A 16,119-nucleotide genomic window follows, 5' to 3' on the forward strand; every position below is an offset into this window, starting at 1 on the left:
AGCTTCCTCTACATGAGTGGGTATGATGACAGTACTCTAAGCATCATCAGTAGAGTGAGTGTTAATGTCTTGGTGTATTTCATCATCTGTTTGAACAAAATAGGGAGCCTGGCTTTTTGTTAAATGATATGAGTAAGCAATAGTTGTGAGAGCCTCAAGTGGATATTCAGTGGGGAAACAGGGTAATGGTAAAGTCATAGACATCTCAGGATACAGTTTGTGACCTACATTTTCTACAATAGCAAAGATATTTCCGCCTCTCCCACCCATTTCTCCTTCCTTTCTTCTCTTCTATTTTCCTTTCCTTTCTTAGGACCACTTCCCTGCCACTCCCTCAAACCTCTTCTTTCTTGAAACCTCCTTGAAACTTTCAACCTAGGAACTATAGACTCCCCTACCTATGCTTCTGCCCCCCACCCATGCATTCCTAATCTTGTTCCAAGCTAAAGGGTGAGAAAATCCAGCGGAAAATGCAGAGAGCAAAGCTCGTTGCTCTTGCAACTGCTGGAATATCCCATTTGTCACTCCTGGGTCTTTATATAATACCATCATACGTCTGTAACAGAAACAGTAGGAGGCAAGGACTGTGCAGACAGGAGGTAGGGATGACTTGGAGGCAGGGATGACCTGTTCAGACTATAACAGAAGCAAAATAAGCAGTTTGCCATCACTTGCAGTCTATTGACCTAAGCTGCTGCCTTTACTGTATATGTCTGTGTTTCTTTTAAGAGAAAACCTTGATCCTGAGGTCTGATCATAACACCCACAAACTTTATGGATGCCTGAAAGGCTGCATATAGCTATGTTTAAGCAATAGAGTTCTGTATGTTCCTAAACTTCTTTCTTAGAAGTCTTTCTAGATCTGCCAACCTGTGTGGTTGGGCTAAAGAGCTCCATCCCTATCTCATGCCTGAAACCACTCACATTTGAAAATTCCCTCCGACTTATAAGATCTGGTTGAATTTCTTATGAATTAGGGTTTATTCAAATTTTAATAAACCATTTATTTTATAGCATTTTCCCCAGGATTTACAGCAGATTCTAAAGTGTCAATTAACTTGATATTAAAGCCCTTTCAAAAATAAAATAAAGCTTTATTTAAACAGTCAAACAATTATTTAAATTATAAATGAAGTGCAACCAAGATTATTCCCTGTATTTTCAGTAGTAGAAGATCAGCTGAAAATTAATTAGATCTGTTTCTCTTCCAACTGATGGAGAGAGTTCTAAAATATCCTGTGTTAAATCTCCATTAAACAGCTTCAAATGTATTCAGTGAAGCCAGGTACTGTAATTTCTAGCCTGCAGAAGTTCCACAAGGATTCTTGGATGCACTAAACACTGGAAGGATGCAGGTTTTCTTCTTGGAATTACCTCTGATAATGAGGCTAGCTTTCTTCCCTGGAGCTGACTAATCAAACTAGCAGGAAAAATGTCTGTGTCTCACTCCTCAGAGATCTCCCAAAACTGTAAGAAAGTGAACAGGTTGTTTCCTGATTGCTAGTTAGCTGGGCAAGAGCCAGCAGCTGGAAACTGCTCTGACTTAGAGCACTGAAACAGAGATCATCCAAAGAGAAGAGAAAAATGTCATCACAGTGAGAGACAGCAACCAGAAGAGAGATTCTTTATAACTTGATTGAGGTTTCAGCTTTTTCTACTCACTGAGGATTGCAAAAGCATTTCTTCCCTGATTTAAACTCTAAAGAAAAGCTTAATTCATTTTCCCAGAGGGCTATATCTTTTTTTGTTTCCTCCACATTGAATTGTGTGGGATTATTCCAGTTGCACAGCTGTAGTCACTCATACGTGCTGCATTGCCCCAATTGGCAGTAGGTACCCGTAGGCTCAGCAGAAGGACATTGGGGTGTGATAGATTAAATAATTTGTATGAGTTTATTTTGGACTTCTCTTCAGCTATCTGCTGCCCATCCACATTAAATTACTGTTCCAACAGTTTGAGCAAAGTCTGTAACTACTTGTGAATTTATTTATTTGAGAATTTGTGAATTTAGAAGAGCTACATGGGTCATCATGGGAGGGAGCCCTACTCTATAATGTCTTACCAGAATAGCTCAACAAATATCCGTTGCTCCTTTTTCCAGCTCTGTTCTTAAAAAAAAATAACTTTCTATGGCACTACTTGCAGGCCACAAACAGTCACTGCTAGCCTCACAAAAAGTTGCAAGGTTTGAAATATGTAGGTGTTAATACAGTTTCATTTCAAAATGTCACCACCTTTTCCACCTTTCCACCTTTGCTACATCAAGGTATTGCCTCATCTGCAGCAGGTAATATAAAATTTTGTAGTATTTGGGGATTCTTGTAATAGTCAGGCAGGGCTGAGAGCTTTGGCTTTTAATTTTTCAGCATTTTTCAGATCAGATCTACCCCCTGTAAGAATGTTTTCAGAATGCCATACTGGGAAATATTGTAAGTGTGCACACAACTATAGCCCAGTACAACAGTGGGAGTCATTTGCCTGTCTGCTTTCTCAGTTTTATGTTGAAATGAGGCTTCTGTGTTCAGTGTATTTTTGGATTGCTAAAATAACAATAAGGGCTTATATGACAGCATTATGTATACTCAGACATAGGTATCTATCTATTCTTATATGTACATGCTAAAAATCTAGTGAGAAGAGGACATTGGCATCACTTTATACACTTCCAGCAAACACCTTCTGGCTTCAGTTGTCATAATCCAAGGTAACGTTTTGTTACATTCACTTATATACCTTTAAATGCCTTTTATTTTTTTCGTGATTCTTTGACTAAACAAGTAGTTTTTTTAATGTGTCTGTGAGTAAGCACCAGAATAACAGTAGCAAATCAATTCAGTTGCCTAAATGCCATCTAGTGCCATCTGAAATGCCCTAGTATATCTGGGGCATTCAGATGGGGCTGGCAGATACAACACAGGATATAGAAGAGACACAGAGATACAGAAGTGCCCTTCTGGACTAACTGCTGGATGCCAGATGGCATACCCTAGAGCATCTCAGCTGGTACTACATGCCTATGCATTGGTAACTAGGTGGAGAATCCAGTGAACTTTAAGGTAGCCACTTAAATTAAGCACCTACCTAAAGTAGATGCCTATGTTTTCTGCTTAGTCACTGGAGAGAAATAAGTGTCTTAGATACATACCTCCATTTAGGCCTCAGAGGCCTCTCAAGTTACTTATCTGTCTATTAAATAAGCAGAGAATATATGTACTTAAATCTGAAGTCATCTTTCCTAAATTTAGCCATCTAAAAATTGTTACCATCTAATGGCTTGTAAAGCTGGATTCAGCTCTAGAGTTCAGCAGTTACTGTTGTTTGGGATACCTTAGGCTAACCAGGACAACTGTACGAGTCTGGCAGATAAGACACTGGACCTGTGAGGAATCTGTACTCTTCGGGAGCAGCAGCTAGACACCAGGCTGCAGACATATCCTATGGCACTAGATGGCTAGGCTTAAGTGACTGAATCACTCTGTATGTGAGGTAAATGGCTGAGCTCCATAATAATCAGTGGAGATCCAAGGCTTGATTCAGCTGACCAGACATAAGCATCTTCTGCTGCTTGAGGGGCCCCTAGGTTACCCAAGACCTTCTCTTGGGGCTGGCAGTTATGAAACAGGGTCTATGAGAGACCACTGCCTTTCTTGAATAGCAACTGTAGGCCAAGAGAGATACCTTAGGGAATCAGATGGCTTCTGTTCAGTCACATGAACTGAGCCTTAGGATTCCACTCATTATAATGGAAGATAAATCTGCACTGTAGTCATATAAAGTTAGTTGTCTGAATATAGAGCTCAGTCTCTCCTCAAGTTTCATCTTTCACTACTATTTCTTCCTTTCTAAGAAAAGGGCAGATTAGCTAAAGGAGGAGGAGACCTCACCCATCCAATAGTACAAAACTCTACAGGTCTAGATACTTAGGTCACACATTAATACCTACAGTGTAAATTCCTGAATTCCCATGTCTGAATCTGGAAATAATTCCCACCTCTAATTTAGGCTGGTTGATCAGAATCCTTTTCTAGTCTATGGAGAAAGACAAGCACCTCCAAAACCCAACTGATCCTACCTCAGAGGCTGGGGTCATACACCTTTGGAGGGATCTGTTCACACTGAATATAGAATCACAGAATCACAGAATAGTTGAGGTTGGCAGGGACTTCTGGAGATCATCTAGTCTGACCCCCCCCTGCTCAAAGCAGGACCTACTAGAGCAGGTTGCTCAGGGCCTTGTCCAGTCAGGTTTTGAATATCTCCAAAGACAGACTCCACAACCTCTCTGGGCAATCTGTTCTAGTGTTTGATCACCCTTATAGTAAAAACATGTTTTCTTATATTTAAATTGAATTTCTTGTATTTTAATTTGTACACATTACCTCTTGTCTTGTCACTAGATACCACTAAGAAGAGTCTGTCTCCATGTTCCTTACACTCTCATCGGATATTTATACACTCTGATAATATCCCCTTTCAGCCTTCTCTTCTCTAGGTTAAACAGTCCCAGCTCTCTCAACCTCTTCTTGTATATCAAATGCTCCAATCCATTCATCATCTTAGTGGCCATTCGCTGGACTCGCTATAGTATGTTCATGTCTTTCTTGTTCTGGGGAGCCAGAATTGGACACAGTACTCCAGATGTGGCCTCACCAGTGCAGAGTAGAGGGGAAGGATCACCTCCCTCGACCTGCTGGCAACACTCTTCCTAATGCAGCCCAGGATAACATTGGACTTCTTTGCTGCATGGGAGCATTGCTGGCCTATGTCCAATTTGTTGACAACCAGGACCCCAAGTCCTTTTCTGCAAAGTTGTTTTCCAGCCTGTCAGACCTCAGCCTATACTGGTGCATGGCGTTATTCCTCCCCAGGTGCAAGACTTTGCACTTCCCTTTGTTGAACTTCATGAGGTTCTCTGCCCATTTCTCCAGCCTGTTGAGGTCCCTCTGAGTGGTCCCTCTGCCCCATCTGGTCTATGGGTGTGCTCCTCCCAGTTTTATTTTGCCCACAAACTTGCTGTGTGCTGCACTCTGTCCCATCTAAGTTATTAATGAAGATGTTAAACAAAATTGAATCCAGTATCAACCTCTGGGGGACTCCACTAGTGACTGGCCTCAGGCTGGACCTTGTGCTGCTGATTAAAACCCTTTAAACCTGGCAGTTCAGCCAGTTTTCCATCCATCTCACTGTCCACTGATATAGCCTATATTTCATGAGTTTTCTATGAGCACACTATGAGAGACACTGTTGAAAGTCTTACTAAAGTCAAGGTAAACAACATCCACTGCTCTCCCCATATCCACCAAGCCAGTCATCTCATTGTAGAAGGCTACCAGGTTGGTTAAGCATGATTTCCCCTTCACAAATCCATGCTGACCATTCCCAGGCATCTTCCTGTCCTTCACATGACTGGAAAGAGTTTCTAGGAGGATATGCTCTATCACCTTCCCAGGGATTAAGGTGAGGCTGACTGGCCTGTAGTTCCCTGGATCTTCTTTCTTGCTCTTCTTGAAGACAGGAATGACATTTTCTTTCTTCCAATCATCAAGAACTTCTCCTGATTGCCATGACCTTTCAAAGATAATCAAGAGTGGCCTCGCAATGACATTGGCCAGCTCCCTCAGCACCCGTGGTTGCATCCTATCAAGGTCGCATGGTCCTGTGTATGTCCAACATGTTTAAATGTTCCCTAAAATGATTCTCCTCCACCAAGGGTAAGTCTTCCTTGCTCTGGACTTTCCTCTGGTCTCAGGAGCCTGGGATTCCTAAATGCTGGTCTTACCAATAAAGACCGAGGAGAATAAGGCATTGACCACCTCGGCCTTTTCCATGTCCTTTGTCACCAGATCCCCTGCCACAATCAACAGTGGGCTTACATTTTCCCTAATCTTCCTCTGCTGATGTACTTGCAGAAGCTCTTCTTGTTGCCCTTCATGCCCCTTGCCAGGTTCAACTCCAGATGGGCTTGGGTTTTCCTAACCCCATCCCTGCATGCTCAGACAGTAAAGGGAATCTATACATCTGTATGGGCTCAGTAGTGTTTAGATGGAATTCCAGCCTTCTTTTTAGGAGGACTGGCTCACTGGAAGCCTAATTGCCTAAGTAATACAGGCTGAAACCCTGGGTTTGATTTCAAGCTGCAAAAGCTCTGTACTTTTATTAGAACTGGCTTTTCCCATATCTGTCATGCTCTATTCAAATTTACCGTGCTGAACACAGCTGTTATATTAGAAAAGAACTAGAAACAGTTAGGGTGAGAGAAAGCCAGCCTGCCTGTGATTTGCTTCTGTTGCCTAGTCAATGTATCCAGGGATTTTCTTGCTCTGCCTCAGGCTCCTATCAGTTTGACAGACCTGGAGTGCTGCAGTCAGGTGTAACTATTACGGATGCAAAACACTTCTGGGAGTGATAGATTTCAGAGCACTACCAAGGGCAAACAACATGCAGGACACTCAGATATAATTGTGTGAAGTTTAAAAAGAATAGGAAAAAGTAGATTTTTACATGTGCCCAGAACAGTATAAACCATTACAAATTAATATGAAACCAACATTGTTGTCAATGCATAATATATATCTTCTGTTAGGTACAGCAAATAAAAAAAGGTGGGGATATTATAACTGAATATATTAGGGTTCATACGGAACACCAAAGCAATGAAGTAGAAATATTTTACTGTTAATTAGTTTTAGTTAATCAGGATAGGCTTTCTGTTCCCACCAGTTCATATAAGCTAGATATTGAGATAAACTGTATAACTCTTATACTCAAAACTCTTTTATTTGAATAAAAAAGGCGGCTTATTATTTGAAAACAGTATCTGTATCTATCTATGACTAGCTATGCATATATCCATATCTAGCAAGCCTAATTCTGAGGAAAAGCTCATGAGGCACTGTGGAAAGCACACCTAATTTTCACTCACTTTTTTATATGTTACAAAAGTCCCAAGATGCATGCAGTATGCAGACAGATAGAATTTTCTGTGTTCATAAATAGGTAAAGGTGTTGACTAATCAAGCAGAGAGTTCATGTTCCAAGAACCATAAAAAATAAAAGACTGTGGAAGAGTTTCCTTTATTCTATTTAAAAATCATGTACAACATTGGACTTTCAGGGAAACAGAAGAGAATTAACAACAAAAGATCTAACTATATTAAGCAACTATTTCCACAAGCAAAGACTCAATAGCATCCACAAGGTAGGTAGCAAGCAGCAACAAATAATCAGGCTAGTCCTTTAGGCACAAAAGCAAAGGGAAAGAAACTCAGCCATGAAATATTTAGGGCACACTTCACATGGCAGATGTTGTACAAGGGCAGAACCTGTCACTAATGTCTGTGATTTATTGCTATATTTAAACCCCAACATTCCAACTGCTGTTTGACTAAACCAGGAATTCAGAAGAACTGGGCACCTCTTTACACCTAAAAATTTAATAGTGCAGAAGACAACCAGCTTTTCTCTATTTGCAATATATAATTGTCCCTTTCCAGTGAAAGCTGAGCCTGCAGGGTTACATGGGACAACAGTTTTTATCAGTCACTAGGCACTCATTTCTTCTGACTGAAGCAAATTAATGTTCCATTAGCAGAACAGGATGCCACAGAAAATTAGAGATACATATAGTACTTCTAGACAGGTGGCTCACAAACATTTAGATGATGGACTGTCAGCCCTCAAAAGTTTTACAGGATACCATTGCAGGCTACAATAATTTTAATTGAAAATAATAAAAAGACAATAAGCTTCTGCAGACTATCACCACAATCTAGCATACTGAAGGTGGGCAGCCACTATTTTAGACACTACCCCTCTTCTAGATGCTACCCAAGTGCACCCCACTGCATTTCATTAGGACTTTTGGAGGCCCAGCTATATTCACAAAATATTTTTGTTAATCTAACATAAGGGATTCTCTGCTAGTTGAACACCTCAGTTCTGCTCGCTTAATTCACTCAAGAATCATGTATAACTGATAGTATTTGATTCTGTATATGCTTCCTTTTTAACTGAAAACTGATTTTATTGAGTAAAAAACAGATTTCCTCAGTTTTCAAATAAAAAATAAATTCTCTAAACTTGCAACTACAAACTCGACTAGACAGCTCTTAGCCAATGTAGGCTGTGGGGAGTTTTGTTTGTGTGCTTTTTCTCTCTTTTTCTTTGCTTCCATTTTTGGATATGACCAAGTAATATAGATCTTTCAGAGTAATCATCAGCCCCCACCATACTAATAAAAGGTATTGTACACTGACATGGTAAGTAGGATGTGGTGAGCAATATTTATACACTGTGGGTACATCTATACTGCTAAATAAAAGAGGGTCAGTATAAGAGAGAGCCTAAGTATGTTACCCCAGTCATCCACACTGTTTAATTTCTGTTTTACTTCCTGTATTTCTGAACTTCTTCTTTCCAAAACAGACCTGTGGTAGAGACAGGTAGCTCTAAGTAGTGTTGAGGCAAGCCAGAAGATGCCTTAGCACTTGCCCTCTAGGCCTGGGATCAGTCCCAGTCTTCTGTTAGGCAATATAGATGACAGCCTATCAAGCCATTGCTGAATATCAGAAAGGACAGATGGAATCAGCCTCTTTAGAGTCTCTTTATTAGGAGGGAAATTCACCCCTTAACACTGAGGGAGCTACTGAGGATCAAAATACATATCTGCGGTGGGCTCAGATGTCCATCAGATGAACCTATTTCTCTCCAGGAAGGAAGCTGGAATTATTGTATTCCTGCTTCAGGAATCTTCCTTCCTATCTTCTTTGGTAGAGGAATCTGCCTCAGGTACTTTCACAAGGCAAATACAATATAGAATAAATCTGTTACCACTTTGGAAAAGAAAAGGCAGCACATCTTACAGCTTAAGGGATATGGAGCCTGGGTTCTTACTTTTAGGTGTTTCCCAAGACCCATTTGTGAGCCAGTCCTATACAACAGGGAGAAGGAAAATATATGGGACACTTCTTTCACCACAGTTTTGCAGCTGCTAGCTGCTTTCCTCAGATGCCAAGCAGCCTGGACTGCTGGAAAAGAATAGTGTCTACACAGGTGCTGATAAATCATACATATGTAATAGAATCACTGCAGGAGATGTCATGTGTATGGTGCATGTGCTATGCCGTTGATCTGCCATGGCCACTAAACCTGACATGCCGAGCCTACTGTGCCTACCTAAACTGATTTGGTGCTACACAGATAGAGTTCAGCAAGACTCCACGTACATAGATGTAAGGTCATTTGGTACATGCACAGAACTGTGTATGGGTGATTTATCCGTCCAGGACTACAATGGCTCCCAATCAGCACTGTGCCCATGGCCTCTAAGACAGCCAATTTCTGCATGATGAACAGTCCTGCCAAGTCAGCACGGTGATTGCTTAGAACCTGAATATTTTATGTTTGCTGTCATTCATGACAAATCCAGGAACAAAAAAAATGTAAACCCAGATTTCCCACTTATATTCAGATGTAGACTTGTCACCACTATCTCTCATGAACTAAAGAACGCTAACATGGAGTCACATTCCTATAAATAATACTGAAATTCTCTGACACTTTCTTTCACTATTTTTTTGCCAAAACACAAAATGGCTTCAGTCACTTATTGATGCAATGCTGAATGATCTGCTGTTTAATACTGACTCTGATTCTCTACATACTAAAAAAATTGCATGGCAATTTTTTAAATCCTTTCCTGACAACCATTTCCCTTCAAACATACTTTTCAATCTAAGAAAATCTTGATTCGACTACATGGGACAAATGGACAGTTATAATGAAAAGACATAACCACAACATCTGGTGCACTTCAGACATTAGCAAATCTGTGCCCAAGGGCTCTCTCTTTCCTAGTGCTCTAGCAGACTTCTTTGGAGGAGACTAGAACTTCTGTTTACTCTGCCTTTTTAGCTTTTTGAAATCACACAGGCACATTAACTGTTGTGTTGCTGTTGCCAAATTAGCTGCAAAAAGCAAAATGACAGATAAAGTTGCTCACTACACTTCTCTGTTGTTTTCTCATACAACAAGGATGGCATTTAGAGCTCAATTCAGTAAACTCAATGTAGTGGTAAGTACCCTAGTGTCCTTCTGGTCCCCAGCTGCAGAAAGTTATGGCTCTTCCGTGGCTCCTGTGTCCTACCTACTCACCCTGTGCACAGTCTGAGGTACATTAAGGCTTTCTCATATGTGTCTAGATGTCTATGTGCAGGCAACTGCACTGAGACTGCAGAGTGGGAGTCATCTACAGATTGTAGACAGCTCCATTTAGGACTCTCAGTGTAGGTGTTTACACATGACTTAGTGTTTAAGTTCCCATTAGAGTCAGCAAATTTCTAGAGTTTGTTTCAGTTGCTCAAACATAGCCATATGGTGCAATATGAGTGTTCAAGACATACAGGGCTGGCAGATATGACAGAGCACACGGGGAAGACTTTTTGTCTTTCTGAAAGAGCAGCTGGAGGCTAGGCAGGATCGCTGAGATTCAGGCAACTGAATAGAGCATCAAAAGCCATTTTAAGCACCTCACAATCACAGAATCACAGAATCACTGAGGTTGGAAGGGACCTCTGGAGATCATCTAGTCCAACCCCCCTGCTCAAGCAGGGTCACCTAGAGCACATTGCACAGGATTGCATCCAGGCGCATTTTGAATATCTCCAGAGAAGGAGACTCCACCACCTCTCGGGGCAACCTGTTCCAGTGCTCTGTCACCCTCACAGTGAAAAAGTTTTTCCTCATGTTAAGATGGAAGTGTCTGTGTTTCAGTTTGTGCCCATTGCCTCGCGTCCTGTCGCTCGGCACCACTGAAAAGAGTCTGGCCCCATCCTCTCGACACCCTCCCTTCAGATACTTGTACACATTGATAAGATCTCCTCTCAGCCTTCTCTTCTCCAAGCTAAACAGGCCCAGCTCTCTCAGCCTTTCCTCATAAGAGAGATGCTCCAGTCCCCTAATCATCTTTGTGGCCCTTCGCTGGACTTGCTCCAGTAGTGCCACATCCCTCTTTTACTGGGGAGCCCAGAACTGGACAATACCCTGCCAGACTTTTAGATGCCACTTCAGAAAGGCTCAGGTCATTTGGTGGTCCTGCATCATAACTACTAGCCTCATGCAGATATCTTGGCAAACCTAGAATATCTGCAGGCTAGGCAGGATACCTGGTAGAACACAAAATGAAACCTGATACCTACGCTCAGGCAACTGAATACCTATCCAGTGACTCTTAGGGGAACTTAGACATCTAGTTCATGGGTCAACACCTTTATTTAGACAGCTCAGGGGCTGAATCCCATCTGCAGTTTGTAGATCTTTGGTAGCTGCAACACAGTGCATTGGTAAACCATCAAGAAGAAAATCAGTAACATTAGAGACTGACAAATTGCTCCAGTCCTCTCCTCTATTACTGTTCTTCAGTCCGCATCTTAGAAATTATTACTAAAGTGTAACTAACTTTGCAAAGGCTGCCCACACATGGGCATCTGGTGCCATTTGAGACATCTTAGGTATCCTACCTGTTTTCCAGCTGCCACTTACAATGGCACAGGTCTATTTTAGGTCCTGTCTCATATCTTCAGCCCCATCCACATATCTGCATACTCTAGGACATCTCAGGTGGCAGTAGATCTCTATGTGTTTGCACCTGAATTGGGTCCTGGATGCTGAACTTTAACATGCCTAAAGTTAGCTGTCTAAAGTTAGTTATACATGTCTAAAGTTAGTTTCTTCAGTTATCCTGCTATCCCACTCTGTACTTAAAGACATCAATGAAACAGCTGGATGAGAAGAGTTGTGAGAAAATGACTGTAATGAGCCACGGTAGCCCCAAACTGCTAGTGGGGGAACCATCTTGACAACCCATTAAGTCCATTTTTGTTTATGTTTCTGTTTTATTTATTATTGATGAAATTCCCAATGTGAGGTAATTTTCATTAAGACATGCTTTCTTCTCTCAACGTACATTCATCTCATAAGTTATGAGAAGCATTAGAGGTATAAAGAAATCTAGTGATATCTGAAAGGGTTAATGACATTAGGAAACTGTCCTTCTTGTATTTCCATATGAGGCAAGATGTCGGGCTGTCTTAAGAATCTGGAGGTCCTGAGCACAGAGTTGGTTTGAGGTCTGTACCTTCCTGAACAGAAGAATGGTCCAGAACAAATCAATGTTGCATGCGCAGTGTGTGAGGCCAGTCACATACAGTGCAGGTAACACAGAATCACTCAGAGCAGGCATAGGTCAGCTATGTGGCACATGGTCTGAAACACGTCACATCAGACTGTCCTGCTCAGGTGCAAGTGACCTCAGTCTGCACCACCATTATCTTCCCGCACACTTGGCAGCCCCAGCTGTTGGGCATTCTAAAAATCGTCCTATTGCCCTGAAAAACTACCAACTGAGGGCTCCTAGGTCACCTTTTGAATAGAAGTTTATGTCATTCATTGTAAATAGATTTCTTGTAATCCCTACAGGACATACTTCTTCATCCACTGAGACTTTATTCCTGATGCTCTTTGAGGGATCTGCTATTCAACCTGACTTAGGGAGGATTATTTGAACTTGAATTTTGTGATTTACATACATCTGGAAGGGCCTCTGTGGGGACTGGATGCTGCTGCTCATGCCTGTTGAGATCTGTCTGGGGCTGGCGATAATAGGTACTTCTTTGGTGAACAGAGAGGAAAAACTGGGAAACATCTTCCAAATCTCTTGATGACACCCCTGGATTATACTGATACTCTATCTCTGCTCTCTTTTCCCCCCATATATATCAAAAAGCAAACACCAGATATTTCAGTTTGCAATGCAGTGACAGCCCACAAAACAGAGAGGAAAAACAAGTAGAAAATAACATCCTCAGCTTTTGTTCTATGTGTATTTCAAAGTGAATATAATTCATATGTCATGTACTTTTCAACCCTAAAACCCACTGGAACTATCGGAGCATGTTGCTACTGACTTGGCCATATCCCAGCCTTTTCTGCAAGGCAGGTAAATGAAACATTTTATCCACTTCAGAATTTTCCAAAACTTCTCTGCACTCCCCTTGTCTTTCATTCTCACAAAATAATTGTGATATTCTCTTGTCACTCAGACATCATTCTGCACCAAAATGCTCTCATTAACAACCCCACTATTAGCTGCCTACTGCTCTCAGAAAAGTGAGTGGCATAGGTTTTTTGCAGGCACAGCTAAAGCGCTGGGCACAACTAAGAACATATTACAATAGAGTGGGTGACTTTTGGGAGCTGGAAACTGCTCCTTGATTTTATTATCTGATCTGTGATGCCTGAGAAGCACAAAGTAACAAGAACAAACCAGAAAATCTGGCTTCACACCTTCTATTTATTAAATCACAGCTAGATTAATATGTCCCTACCCCACCCCATAGCTCTACTCGGGCCAAACTCACATTAAATTCCATTGGAGATTTGTCTTGACTAAGGATTAGAGCCCAATCCTCCAAGGTATTTATGTCTCTTGGATGTACCAGTGCCCCCTGTTCTCACTGGATGCTATGTGAAAGGATGGCACTTGGCCACACTGAGAGATGCTCAGAACATTGCAGGATCAAACCCTCAGAGCCCAGAATTCTTCCCAATAGCTCCTAAAAAAGCAGCCACAGTCAGTGTTAAAGTTGTTGCTATACAGTTTTGCTTTTTGACATGTGTCCAAAGCAAGCTGCTTGTAGAAGAGCATTACCAAAGCCAATATGAAGTCTTTGTTCCCAGACATTCTTTCAAATCCAGGCAAATTTAAAGTGAGCTTAAATACTGCAGAGACTGGTGCAACAAAGGCAGAAAGCCTTGAATTTTTGTTTTTGTGTTGCAAAGATGAAAAGTGAGTTTAATATTTTAAAAGCAAATTATACAGGAAAGGTAGATTCTTTCCTGTGCAAAGTACTTGTTTCACAAAATGCTATACATTGGGAGCCTTGCAATGATACAGAGAACTCTGAGGATTAGGATGTGAATCACAAGACATTCAGCTTCTGCAATTCATTCCCAAGAAGAGCCCTATATAAATCCTGTGGATTTCATCTTCTGCTGCCAGCCAATGTTTTTATTCATGAAATATCGTTAGCAATTTAACAGATAGATGTGTTGAGCCAGATCCACAATCAGTGTAAATCAATACATCTCTACTAAAAAGCTGAGGAATGACTCCCATTTGCAGCAGCTGGGAAACTAACCCATTGTCTTCAGACATTAATGTGGCTTGGCAATAGGAGACTTTGTAAATATAAGTGATAAATCTTATACTGCTCTTAATAAAGAGCTATTTAGATTGTGATGACTGTTAACATGACTTATATCCGGAAACATAACCAAAGCATGCAGGCTTATGTGCCTTTTAGTGAGTTTGTGCTCTATTCTGCCAGGCTGACCAGAGGAAAAGGTTACAAAACAGATGCATGCTAGCATGGAAGGAAACTGGAAGAACAGTTCTTAGCACCAGCAAATTCACTGCACCCCCTGCAAGTCACATCACATAAAGCAGGTGCAGCCACACAGCTGCAGAGACCTCTTCCCACATTCACACTGAGGCTATCTCTACCTTCGAGCTCTTTGGATGATTTAATAGGCACAGTGGTTTCATGTGGTTGCTAGGCCAAGACAGGATTTGAACTGTAAAACAGGCAGAAAAAGGGTTATTCAAGCATGCATTAGAGGTGTTTAGTCTGCTAAGGTATCTCTGTAGAACATTTCTGTAGGTAGTCCTACCTGAGGTGTCAAATTTAATATTCCTTTAGTAATTATAGATAAGAACAAAACAAAAGTGCAAACAGATGGAGATTTGTCATAGATATGTATCTATGTAACTGATATGTTTGAAATACTACCACCGGAAACCAGCAGCTTAAGTTTCTGCTGCAGCATTGCTTGTTTCATGGAGTTTGCCAAGCTCATAACTATTTCAGACTTTGGTTCTCTCTGTCTGAACAATACGCCCTCCAACTAAATAAAGGCAACACCAACCAGAGACCAGAGTGAGTCAGCAGAACCTACCCTATAGGATCGGCACTGGCTAGACTGGCAGGCTGTGAAGAGAAATTTCTCCCTTTATACTAAAACCATAAGCATCCCCAGTTAAGTTTTGTATTTAGTCCATATACACTGAACACTTTTTTTGTTGAATTCACCACACCTACACAACAGAGAGTCATTTATCTTTTCATCACTCTGTATTTCACAATGTAGTTATTTACCTTTCAGATGAGGAGGTCACACAGAATCTTAGATATGCTTTTTAATAAGGCCTTTTAAAAACAGCCCCAAACATGTAATTTATTATAAATTGCTTTATTGCTAACTACAATTCAAAATTTACTGATGTTAATTTGAGCAAAATTTTCTTGCAGTATTAATTTAGAATCCTAGCAAATCAATAGAAATCAGATCATAGGTGACTCTTGTGCAAAGTAACTATGGAGCATAAAGCATGAGCCAACTCAAAAAAAAACCCTGTCAAATGCTGATGCCAGGCTCAACGCTTCAGATTTTGGTACTCTTAAAAATAGTTACATGTTACTTACATGGGTCCTGCAGTATTCTACAGGTTTGTCATAGTCCTGAATCTAATCAAAAAACAGATTTAGGATTTAAGAACAAAAACAAGGAGGCATGTGAGGATGTGGGGTTAGAGGAGCAAGGGAAGCATTCCTCTGGCTCATGCCAGAGCCAATCATGTGGCCAGGAAACCCTTCTCAAATAAACAACACAAGTCATTGTTATGTTTCATTGGCCTAGGAATAAACAAATGGCAATGTGAAATTTCCCTAGCTTTTAATAATCCTCATGCAATTAGCTGAACATTTTTAGACAAAAATAACTTTCCCATTTTGAGTGTGGAAAAGAATTAACTGACAATGCACATTGTCTTGAAAACTTATGTTTTCAAAGTGACTGCAGTTTAAATTTACTCAATTCACAGTGTTGCTTTATTCAATGACCCACATCTCACCTGCTTTCCACACAAAGCTTTTGTTGTAATATTCTGCAGTAATGGTGCCATTAGGGTTGAATATTGATCCAAAGCCAAGCTTCATGTTCGTAAGGAGTAGTTTGGGGAACCATGTACAAAAGGGCCCTGATGTTGGACTTTGTTTCTCTGT

This window comes from Apteryx mantelli, chromosome 1, assembly GCF_036417845.1.
Source record: "Apteryx mantelli isolate bAptMan1 chromosome 1, bAptMan1.hap1, whole genome shotgun sequence".
In the NCBI taxonomy this organism is placed as follows: domain Eukaryota; kingdom Metazoa; phylum Chordata; class Aves; order Apterygiformes; family Apterygidae; genus Apteryx; species Apteryx mantelli.